The following is a 12,503-nucleotide window of genomic DNA, read 5'->3' as shown; positions in this document are numbered from 1 at the left end:
ATAAATGCTGCCCGACTTGCCATACTCTGCATAGGAGGTGATAACTATGAATGTACATAAAGGAATAAATATCTAGTATCTCTCTATTGTCTCGCTTTTGCATACTGATTATCTAACCATCTATCTGGTATGGCCTTAAAATTTAAGACTTTATTTGTTTAATTATTTTAAAATTTATTTATAAATTATATAATCATTTTTAATTAAAATAACAAAAAAGTAAAAGAATTATCATTTTTTATTTTTATTTTAAGTTTTATAAGAATAATATGCATATAATTAATACAATGTTTTTACTTTTTTATTATTATTATTTAAAATTTATTAAAATATATATATTCATTTTTTTTTTAATATTTTAAATTATAAAATGACTAAGAAAGTTTATTAATTTAAATTACCCCAATAGTTTAAAAGTTTCTAATAACATGTATCATTTATTGATATTTTATTTGCTTTTAAAACAATCAGCAATGTTTTAACAAAATTTATTAAATATTAATTTAGAAAATAAAACTTAAAAATTAAAAAAAATTTTTAAAATTAAATTTGGTTTATAATTTAAAATGATTAAACTCTAATAATAAAATATTAAAATTTCATTTGAGGTTTACATTATACTACTATATAATATATTAATTATTACAAAGGATATATTATACAATTCAATGCCAGGCCTGAGGGATCATCATGAGATCATCTCAAGTCGCGGTATCCCACAGTCGAGCTTTCCCCTGCAGCAGCTACCGTAACTTGTTTTTGTCTAGCGCTCGTAGTGTGGCGCCAGCATCCAGCGCTGCGTTGTCAACTGCTGTCTGCCTCTCGCATAGTCGGTGGCAGCCTGGGCAGGGTGTAGGCCAACGTGTTGCCACGGCGCTGAGATAATAAGTCTGGCGTAAATTAGTTTGCCATTTTGAGTTATGAATGCGCATTTCAACGGACTTTATGAGTGTGTGCGTGGGCGTTGCTGCAGTGTGCACTGGATCACAATGGATTAAAACTTGGCTGCGTATTACTTACGACCAACTCGCATCGCTGACAAACTTCGAGTGTTACAGATTGCCCGCACCCCGAGGCAGCAGCAGCAACAGCAGCGAAAGCTCTTGGCAATATGTTGAAATTTACGCGTCTGCTGTGGATTTGGTTTGCTCAAATCGGATGTAAGCACGCCTGATGTATACTGCCTGCTTAACACAGTAAGCTACTTAGGCGTTATTGTGAATGCTGAATTAATATAGCAAAGGGACATTAAGTAGAGAGCTCAATGTAGTCGCTATGGGAAATGATCTAAAGTCATATGCCCATATACTTAAATCGTAAATTTCCTAGAAATTTAGATAAGATTACGTTTATACTGGAAGGCAGTATTATATCTATGCTGCATATCTATGCGAATGATATATTGATTCAATTGGGCTCTACATTCCAAGCTAATTTTCAATCAATATATGTTTATATACATCAAATCATGATAGACATCAAAGTCACTGGAGCCAAGTAACCTTTAATTGCACTTAAACAGCTAAAATAAGAGCGTAAAGATATAAAAATATTTTTATACAATAAATAAAACATGCCATAGTACCTTTGTGTTCTGTTTTCGTGAGTGAAATCAGTTAAAAAATCTATAACTCATAATTAAAATAATAAGAAAATCCAATACTACAATATTTATAAAATAAAAATAATGATAATTTAATAAATAATAATTTAAATTAATAGAATAAAAACGAAATAAATATTTTGATTTACTAAAAAATATACATCATATAGCAAGCTTATTTTTCAAGGATATAAATTATTTAAATGCATTTTTATTTACCTCAGAGCTTCATAATTTAAATACACTTTTTGCTTTATAATTTAAAAATGCGGAAACCCCCATGCTATTAAAAACTAAAAATAAAATAAAAACTACTATGTATGTATGTAAACTTTTTAAAACTGCAAAAAGTTAACTGGTTTGAAAAAATTGTATTTTTGGTATATTTATTTATTTTAAGAATTCATCATTTTATTGCACTTTATGCATCCCAACTGAATTATGAAAATATATTTCAATTGCTTTTGAGCATTATAAAAAAGAATTGAATTCGACTAAGATTTATATTTTGCATTTATTTAATTAGTTTCTAAACGCCCCAAACTGCAAGACAAAAGCACATCAAACTAATTAGGTTAATTAAATGTAGCTGAGTGAGCCATAAGATTTTGTTTTATTGATTGCATTCAATTTGCTAAAGATTAATGTGTGCGCAAATCAACATGAATTTATTTAAATGCTTGAACTAAACAGCTTATTTGCTTCAGCAAATTAAACTAGAGCTAAACTAAGGCAAGAGGCAACCACAAAGCTGACCCAGACACACACGAAGACAGAATAATTAAACATATGATTGTTGGACAAGACTAATATGCCCAATCATAAAACTAATCTACATGAAAAAGGCTCATTAAAATAACGCATACGCCTCGTTGGCCGCTGTCAACAAGCCAACCAATGACGATAACAACAGCAAGCAGAAGAATATGCCGAAGTATAGCATATCTGACAAATGTGCATGTGGACTGATAAATGTAGTTGACTCCTAAATGTGTGTTGTGTCGACTGCCAGCTTGAATTAAAGATGAATGGAAAGTCGTGGAGCTGTAAACATGTGGCTTTAATAACGCCACATGAATCATTTATGCTATGCTAAATCCAAATACCAACAGCAGCAGCACCAGCAACGTCGAAGGTGCCAAGCATATTAAGTAATACGCAGCACGCTTCGAAATCCAGCCGCTACTTTAAGGACGAGGCACTAACCTACTACAACAAGCGACGGCTTAATAACAACAACACAACCAAACAAAAAAATGACACAAAAAAGAACGACGAAAAACTGTGTCAGTCGAAATGTCCATACAGAGAGAGAGAGAAAGAGCGCATTCGAGAGAGAGAGAGAGGGAGAGAGTGGATCATGCGCACTACTCAATGGCATCCACAAACAATTCGAACTGCCTAACATTGACCAAGAAATCAAGCAGACGCCATGCAACATGAAACATGCCACAGCCAGAGGACAGCCAGCAGCAGCATCCCGTCTTCAGTTGAACGGCATAGCTGTTACTGTGCACAACACACACACAACCTGGCTCGCGCCCCACGTTCTTTGCCCCAAACACTTTCGTCAGAATACCAAAACGCGTAGATTCTGCATGTGCCCCATACACCGGCTGCACTTTATCGTAATCAAAATCAAAATCAAATCAAATTTTAATGCTCAATCAGGCGCGGCTAATTGCTGATCAAGCAGCATCAAAATCGAAATCGTTGGAATAAGAAAATAAATAGAATTAAATTTGTGTTCGTTGCGGCAGCTTGTGAAGTGGAAATTTAGTCTGGCTCAACAAAAATTTTGCTGGCCGAACTTGTTGCCAGATATATATTCATTTGAGCTGTCAGCAGGTGCAGCCTCCACAACCTAGGACATCAATTAGCACTCGGCTTGTGGCTGAGCAAAAGGCTAAAAAGTATAGGAACCAAAATCTAGGCAACAAATTGCAAAGTGAGAGAAAAATAAAAAAATATATATATATGAAATGATGTAAAGTGAAAAATTAAAGAAAAACATAAAATAAAGCATACAAAAGAAAAAGAAAAATAAATAAAAACTGCAAAATTTTAAAATAAAATTATAAACAATTTTATTGAATTTTATGACAAAATGTAATAAAAAAATAATAATTATAATACAATTTCATTTAAATGACAAAAATGCATTAAATGTATACAAATTTAAATAAAACAATATACTCTATAAATTTAACGTTTAATTAGTTATAAAAAAAAAATAAATAATAAAAACAGCTTCCAATTACAATAAAAAATCAAAATTCATATTTAATGTGCGCTAAAAAATTATCTCAAAGCAAAAATTTGAAAAATTGAAAAAATTCAATTAGAATTGCAAGCAAGTGAAGCAAATTAATCAAATTATAAGCCACATATGCTACATATATATACATATAGCTATTCATATACATGAATACAAATATTAAAAAATATATGCTCTAAAGGACTTGTAACATAATCAAATTATTTGCTTCTCTGACCTAATTGCCAAAAAAAAAAAAACAAAAAGATAATTAAATAAAAATCTTAATAAAATGTAAATACATTTCATATAACAAATTGTACATTCAAATAAATATATATTTATACATGCATGTGTTTTTCATATAAATTTCAAATATTTTCAAATCGATGGCATAAGTGTGTGTTCAAGTGTTGTTAGCTGCACACATCTAACGCATGTGCGCGTGAGTGTGTGTGTGTGTGTGTAAGTGTATTGCCAATAATTGAGCATGCATTTAAATAAAAGTCATATATACAAATAAATGATATATTAACGTAAATATTATGGAAAAAATGCGCTCTTGAATAATTGAAGCTCATAAAACATTTATAGCTGCAACACGTTTCAAAGAGGAATACAACAAATGAAATGTCATATGAAGTTCATGTGTTTCTTTGTGTGTGTGTGTGTGCTGCTAAATGCTTTAATTAAAAGTCAGCCATAACAAAAAAAAAAAAAAAAAAAAAATTAAAATAAAATAAACGGATCATTTGTGGATTATCAGTGGAAAACAGAACTGTAGCTGTGCATCAAATACGGGTAGGTTTATTGCACTTTATTAATATTATTTTTACATTTTTTCAATCAATTTAATATACCAAGAAGAGCTGCCGGCTTTGACAGTGTTGAAGCTTAAAATTATCTCTTTTTATTACGAGTGCAGTGTAAATTTAATAGTAATGAATCATTTTGATTCATTTGATAAATATTTGTATAAATGAACATGGGCAGATGTTCTGAATGCTAATATGTAATTGCTTTACTTATAATAATATATTGAACTTATGCTTGGAAAAGTTACATTACATTTTATGTTCACCTATTTCTTTATCGATAGAGAACCCAAGCGGTTGGGCTCTCGAGTTTTGCAATACATTTGGAACATGGAGATAAAAATTAGCTGATCGCAATGATTTAAATACTTCTCTTTAACAAGTTTGCAATATATTTTAGATTGAAAAAGGAGAAAAAAAAAAAAAAAAACAGCTATTTTATTTTATTTTTTTATTTAAATTCTTGTAATTTCGGTTTACTTTTACTTTTTATAATTATATGCAAAACTAAAGAATTTCAAAATTACTTTTAAAAAAAGCTTTCCGTATTTAATTTGAAATTTTATATGCTGAAGTGCTAAAACTTTTGATTATTGAAATTCAAGCACTTATTATTTTTTTTTTTTTTTTGCAAAATGATGTATATGCATAAATAAATATTTATATTTCTTAATTAAAATAAAGTGTTGTAGGTTTTTGTCTTAGACTCTTTGCTGGAGACCTTAAACCTAACAAGATTCAACTATACCAATACTTTATATACTTATTGGAATTTCATAAGAATAATCTTTGAACAGTTTCGAGCTGTTATTCTATATAAATATTCATATATACTCGTACTCAACAAGTTGAATCTCCGAATCCGAATCTCTTTGCTGCTATGCAAAAAACAATTAATAAATTAATAATTGTGCATAATAATGGACCTGGTTAATAGCAAATGAATTTACGTTTAAACGCATATTAAATTATTCAATAGCAAAATATTTGAACGTTATATTGTGCGTAAGAACTGAAAGAAATGTACGCAGTTTCTGAAAATGTTCAAATGTTAATTAATTGTTTTGCCTGTTTCCTCGAATCTAATTAAGAGTGTTCCCTATGCTCTATGCACAAAGAAAAAGGAGAGAAATAGAGAGAGAGAAAGAGGGAGAGACAGAGAGAGTTTTTCCGCATAAATTATTCATTGTTTGCTTAATGAGTTCGGCGTGTGCTAGACCACGTTGGGGCAGGCCAACAACAGCTAAAAATGCTTTTTATGCTCCTGCTTGAGCACACACACAAGAAAAAAAAAAAAAAAATGAAATTAATTGATTTCTAATAAAAAGCAAAAAACACAAAGTTGCAGAAACTCAGCGAAGCTACATAGAAATAATGTAGGGAAAACATATTTGACAACTTTTTGTTTGACCTCACTTTTTTTTTTTTTTTTTTCGTCTCAGCACTTTGGCCCCCGAAATTTGCTGGCTAGTGTTGATTTTGAGACAATGTCAGCAATGTCTTTGTTGTTATTGCATGTAATTAAATTTGCTGGCGGGAGTTGTCCGGACAACGAGATAGAGCTAAACAGGGCTATAATTAATTTAAATTAAGCATAAACTGTTTTGATATATAATACCAAAAACCCCGACCCCAAAAGCAAAGCAAAGCTAATGCCTTTAGCCGTCGGCTATTTTGTTTTATATTACGTTCCTTTCTCCCATTTTTTGCTCTTTTTTTCATTTTTGTTAGCACCATGCGGCGTATGCGTAATGTGTAATTGCCTGCGCTTGCCCTGAAGCAAATGCTCATTTACATTAATTGCTGTCATGACTGCGTCGAGTAACGGAACCCAAAGGAAAATTCATCACAAACTCTCGTCAACTACTATTTACAAAGTAAGCATCAATGCGATTCGCTGTCCTCCGTGCTGAATCCGAGCAGTTGATAGATCGACTTGGGAGCGACACTGAATTGGATTTGTGCAGTAGCAGGAGCAGCAGCAGCTGCACCAGAATTTCGATTTTATGGACTTGCAAATTATTTGCATAATGCAAATTAAATGCCTCAGCTTTTACGACATGTAGTATATGGAGACATATGCATATATAGTTTAGATATATATATTTATTGATTTCTAGACGTGCGCACTGATTGACATTGATGTATTGCCATGTGATGCATGTGATATATAATATTTATGATTGGCATGCGTACAGATAGCTACTCGAGCCGTGAGAGGCCCACTTTACAGCTCGTGTGCGTTGTGCACAAGTTTCGCCAGCTGGCAAATGTGCTCAGTTGATAAATCATAAAAAAGATTATGATTATTGCCGGGCTACGGGCGCCGTGTGCTGTGCACGCGCTGTTAATGTTCGCTGCTCGCAGTTTTCTCTTATTTTTTACATTTAGCCCAGTTAAATAAATTTGTTGGCCCGGCTTAGACCGATGCTGGCCGCAACGCAAATGCCAACGTGCTCGAGTGCTTGACAAATATGACGAGGCGTGGCTGGGGCATGCCGGAGGTAAGCCATGCAAGAGCAAATCCCACAGACGGCAGCTGCTACGTTCGACTGCCAGCTGCTACGGCAGCCGGGCCATAGCCATTACGTGGGCACCACAGCTATCTGTGGTTGGCTCTCCCTCTATCTCTGTGTGTGTGTGTGGGTGTGGGTGTTTTTGTGCATAGCCTCCGCTGTGTGCATTTGCCTTGGCGTAAGCTGAAACCGAACGACGTAAACAATTTGTAAGTCATGTGTAAACATCATAAGTTACGCGCATTTTCTGTTCAAATTATAAGCACTTAATGTCCCAACAGGGACGCTCAGACCGAGCTCGAGGGTGGTAGCCGTGTTACGCGGCGTATACGCAATGTGCAAATGTTACGCATACGCCACGTAGCCGCGTAGTCGTGCTGTCGTAAAATGAAACAAAGATAGACCAGCTGCTAATGCTGTCTGCCGTCTCTAGTTCATTCTGTTGTCGTTCTGGTTATTGTTGTTGTTGTTGTTGTTGCTCGACTCCGTCTCTGTGGCAGTAGTCGCTGCTTGTTAGTTAAACAGCAGCCAAGTAATTAGATTTTTCCACATGAAGGCAACAGCACAGACTATATACAGAGTGAAGGAGGGAGACAGAGCAGCGGGCGTGCAAATAGTTTCAAGTGTAAACAAAGAGCTGGCTTAACACGCCCCGGCCACACCCACCTGGCAGCCGCTACCAGCTACCGCCCATACAATTCAATTAAAAAGCAAACTCGCTGCGAAAACTTAATGCGTTTCATGCGTGAGGGGCAAGCAAATGGATTAGTGCTGTAGTTGCTGCGACCTGGACACACTTATCCACCCACCCACACACACACACACGCGCATTCGCAGCCACATGCACATCCACTTGCTTTGTCTTGACTGTTCGGACCACTAGTCATAAAGTTAAGCCATATGCCGACTGCCGCCAAACCGGCAAAACGCGCTTTGGGCCATTTTTGTTCGCTCTTTGCGCTGCCAGTCAGGCCGCCTGCCAAAGTTATGGCTTATATGTCCATTGTAGACGCCGAAATGTATGCAACTTTTCTTGTTGCTGTTGTTGTTGCAACGCCCATGTCGCTACAGTTACGTGAGGGCCAAAAGTTGCCAGGTGAAAAATTAATGTCAGCTGGCGGAACCGTGACTAAAAGCAGGTGTATTGGCTTGAGATGATGTGCATATAGAGAGTTGCTCTTATTTACAGTTGAAATGGCTGAAAGAAGATGCAAAGTGGAAAAATTAAAAATCTTTTTATAAATAAATTGATTTAAGTTGCATAATCCTTAGCTTAAGTTTTATATTCCCATAATAATAATAATTTTAACAAATATTTTTTCTAATTCTAACAAATAATAAAATTGCTAAGAAAAATGCATCTATACTTAATAAATTTGTAAAAGGCTTGGACAATCGAAATGATATATAGGAAAAGAGAGACAAGAGCTCATAAGAGAAAAAAGATGAAAATCTTGTATATTAATTAATAATTTATATAATATTAATAAAAAACATTGATTTAAAAAAAAATAATAATAAGTAAATAAAAAAAATAAAAATAAATAAAAATAAAAAAATTAATGAATAAAAATTTGGAAAAATTTAAAGCGTTTAAAATAAGTATATAATGGGAATTTACTTTATTGCTAAATAGAAAATAAAAAAATAAATAAATAAATAGGAATACACGACCTCTTTATTTCTTTTATTTTCTTTGCCTTTTCTTTTTTTTTTATTAATAATATATTATTATTTTTTTTATTTAAAAATAAAGTATATTTCTATTCTCTACTTCTTCGAAACATCTGTAAGTATTATAATAATAATATTAATTTGGCATACAAAAAGAAAGCAAACATATACTAAACTTAAAGATTGTAAAAATTACATGAAATTAAAAAAAAAAAAATTAAATTTATTTTGTATTCATATTAAATTATAAAATGTGAATACAAACTAACATATTATTTGCCTTCGCCTCAAACATATTAATCTTCACATCTGCTTTTATCAGGGCATTACGCCGTTGTTTACTGCCCATTTCTGCCTCATACATATATTTATTCAAGGTTTGTCAGACTTGAGCTACAAAAACGGTTGCGACTTTTGAAACACATTATCATTAGCTGTTGCTGCATGATATCAAAGTTCAACATTCGCAGGCTCAAGTCGAATGAAACAAAATAAATATTTTATGATTCTGCATGCAGAGTAACAACTACTTGTTCATGGAAATTTTCATTTCCATTATATATGTTATAAACATTTTTTTTGGAAATGTTAATATATACATGTGTGCAACATGCGAGTGAAATAGAAAACTGAAATAACCTGAGGCAAGAAATGCAAAAATTTTAAAGTCCACTTTATGCATATTTTAAATAATGTGCACATGCACAAAACTTTTTGCTAACAATGTGTGTGTGTGTGTGTGTGTGCGTGTGTAGGTAGGTAAAGCGATGTCGCCTTTGTGTTTGGCCTGTGGACTGTAGCAGCCCAAACCAAAACCAAAATATGCTGCACTCTACTCCTGGTGCTACTCCAGCTCCTGCTGCAGCTTCTGTTACTGCTTCTGTGTGTGCGCTGAGCAGATAAAACAGCTGCATATAAATCATGTCATAGCCAAGATAAAGAGTGCAAATAGCCAGGCAAAAAAAAAAAAAAGAACACGAAGGAGTAAAAGAAGAAACAGAAGAAGAAGAGGCCAACGAAAATGCAGACTTCCACTTGAAGTGCAATGGCAAAGGCGAGGCTTAACCCAGTCAGAGAGAGGGAGAGAGAGAGAGAGATAGAATGAGGCAGACAGTCTCTCATTGATTTAGTCAGCTTACTTTTGTAATGGATGAGTGCATAAATAAATATAATTGAATTAAATTATAAAATAAATATTAGTTCAGCACTCAAATGTAACTTTAAATAGCTAATAAATCATTCAGCAATAAACTAATACTATAAAGAGCTAATGAATTAAATATAAACTCAGCATTAAAATAATACCATAAATAGCTAATGTAGGAAAATTTGTGCTAGTTTTATTATTGCAAATAAAATTACTTGCAAAGCTCTATCAAAATTCTATAGATTGTCGCAATCAGTTTCCATCTCTCTTTCTCTCTCTCTCTCTCTCTCTCTCTCTCTCCCACTCTCCTTATACATATACATGTATATATAAATCGCACACCCGTGGCATAATTACAAGCTAAGAAGCATTGCTCAACTGTCGAGACTTTTCCTTTTTCATGGGCCCAAAGTTTACACAATCACGGACTTTGCACAATAAGCGACTCTTTGCTCCCAGGGCAACGTGCTCAAGAATTTCACGCTAATCCCCAAGTAATTGTACGCTTTAGTAACTAGACTGTCAATTTATGGACTTGTACGTCTTTCCACACCTGTCACAGTTAGTTGGGAGTATCGTTTGCCCTTCTTATAACCATTACCTTTGATTTTTGCACGATTTCTTATATTTCGCAATCGATAAGCAACCTTTTGCTTATGGCATACCCTGTGCTGTGTCGACGTTGGGCGTGGAAGGCAGCTTAAGAAGAAGATTTCATGCAACGATGTGGCAAATAAAGTAAATCATAAACAGAACAATAAATATAAATTTGTATAAAAAAAAAGTAATAAAAAAAAAAGTTTATAAAAATAATAAAAATTAAAAATAAATCAAATAATTTTTGTGTAAAAAATATATAAAATAAAAAAAAAAAATAATAAGCAAACCAAAAAAAAGTTTATAAAAATTAATAAAATAAAATAAATAAGAAAAATATGAACAAATAAAAATATTAAATAAAATAAATAATCGATATACATATATCGATTTTTGGTAACTTTCTAATATGAAAAATTTTAGGATTTTTGGCTAAGCTCTACAAAAGTTGAGTTAAAATTGCATACTTACTTAAAGACTTTTGTGTCTTTGTCTTTCTTTCTCATTTTGTCTCTTTTCAAAATGCAGGGCACGCTCAGATCGATAACTTCGATTATATTTCGATGCTTCATTCTGCTTACAGCAATTTTAATCTTAGATCTACTTAGATCTGTTTCAAATTCTTGGCTAATTAAAGGCAACTTGATTTATGCTCTCTTTTCTTCTTCATTAAAACAATGAAATAAGTTTTTATTCCCAATCATCCATAGGGTAGCTTCTAGCCCAGCTTCACTCTCACATCTTATCAATCCACTTTACTCTGACTCTTTTTTTTTTTTTTTTTTTTGGCTTCGAAGTTAGCAGGACACGCAGTTGGCACGTCGCAAAACTTTCCCCACTTCAATTTTTATTATGCGATTTTATTTATTTTGATTTTACCCCAGAGAAAGTTCACCGTTAGTCAGCGGCAATGCCAAATGCCAAACACCATTATAGACAGCCATGTCGAATGATGTTAACGGCCAAGGGCTTAAACGTTAAGTACATAAGCTTACGGTCTAATAACTTGGCTCAGTCCGCTGCCGTAGTTGGCAACGCTTTAAGCCAAGCTACGAAACTTTTCCACTGCTGGCCACCTTTTGCACAGCTCAAGCGAAGTCTTTGCAGGTGCTTAATTAATACGTAACTTCGATCTCTTGGCATTATTATGCGCCTGTGGCCGCTGTCCATATGGAATTTTAATTTGTTGCAGCCAAAGCAGAAATAAGGAAAATTCAATTATTTTCTGCTCTTTCACCTACCCGACGATAGCTGACCTGGCTGCCTGGCTACGTGGCTGCCTGGCTGGCCCGACTGGGCACTCTGCTGTAGTCGAATGTCGTGCGCTTCCGGCAGCGCATCGATGGTCATAAATTTTTAAATAACAGAAATTACAATTACTCGGCACCCAATGGCGCCAAATGGGCGAAAAATGCATAATGAAAGCAATCCATATTAAAACATAAATCACGCTCTGCGCCCTGAGTCTGTGTCCTTCTGACACACACACACACTCAGACGATATCTGTGCATGGGAACAATAATAACATGTCCAGCTGTCAGTCAGCACACACCCGCAGCCTGCGTCACGCCAAATAATTAATTGGCTGCATTATGGAGCCTGCAGCGGACACAGGCCCGACTCGGCCCAACTTGGGCCCGCCATCTGGGTAAACATTTTAAGTGCGTCCACCTGTCAATGGCAGCTCAAAAAAAAAAAAAAGAACCTACAAAAGTTCCATTTCCACTTCCACTTCCAGTTTCAGTTTCAGTTTCAGCTGCTCCACTCCACGCCGGTCCATTATGGGTCGCATAATTTTCAGCTTGTTGTGGCCGCCCAATTGACGTTCATTAACAGCGCGTAATTGCGGCCAAGTGGTTTCTGAAGTGCTCGCCGCGTGGTGCCTCTCAAATG

At 34.2% G+C, this 12,503-nt stretch overlaps 1 protein-coding gene across 1 annotated transcript in view; it reads left to right on the top strand.

Moving 5' to 3' along the window:
- The first annotated feature begins 3,069 nt into the window (after window positions 1-3,069).
- The window catches only part of CadN2 (Cadherin-N2), a 189,240-nt gene continuing 179,806 nt past the window's right edge, over window positions 3,070-12,503 (top strand). Inside the window, exon 1 of the mRNA XM_089465749.1 lies at window positions 3,070-4,661. The gene's annotated coding sequence lies outside the window, so the exon portion shown is untranslated. The remainder of the gene's footprint in view (window positions 4,662-12,503) is intronic.

The sequence above is a fragment of the Drosophila arizonae genome, chromosome 3 (genome assembly GCF_054131065.1).
Source record: "Drosophila arizonae isolate 15081-1271.41 chromosome 3, UAZ_ARI_1.0, whole genome shotgun sequence".
Lineage (NCBI taxonomy): Eukaryota > Metazoa > Arthropoda > Insecta > Diptera > Drosophilidae > Drosophila > Drosophila arizonae.
Note: the sequence above shows the minus strand (reverse complement) of the source record. Positions and strands in the feature narration are given on the sequence as shown.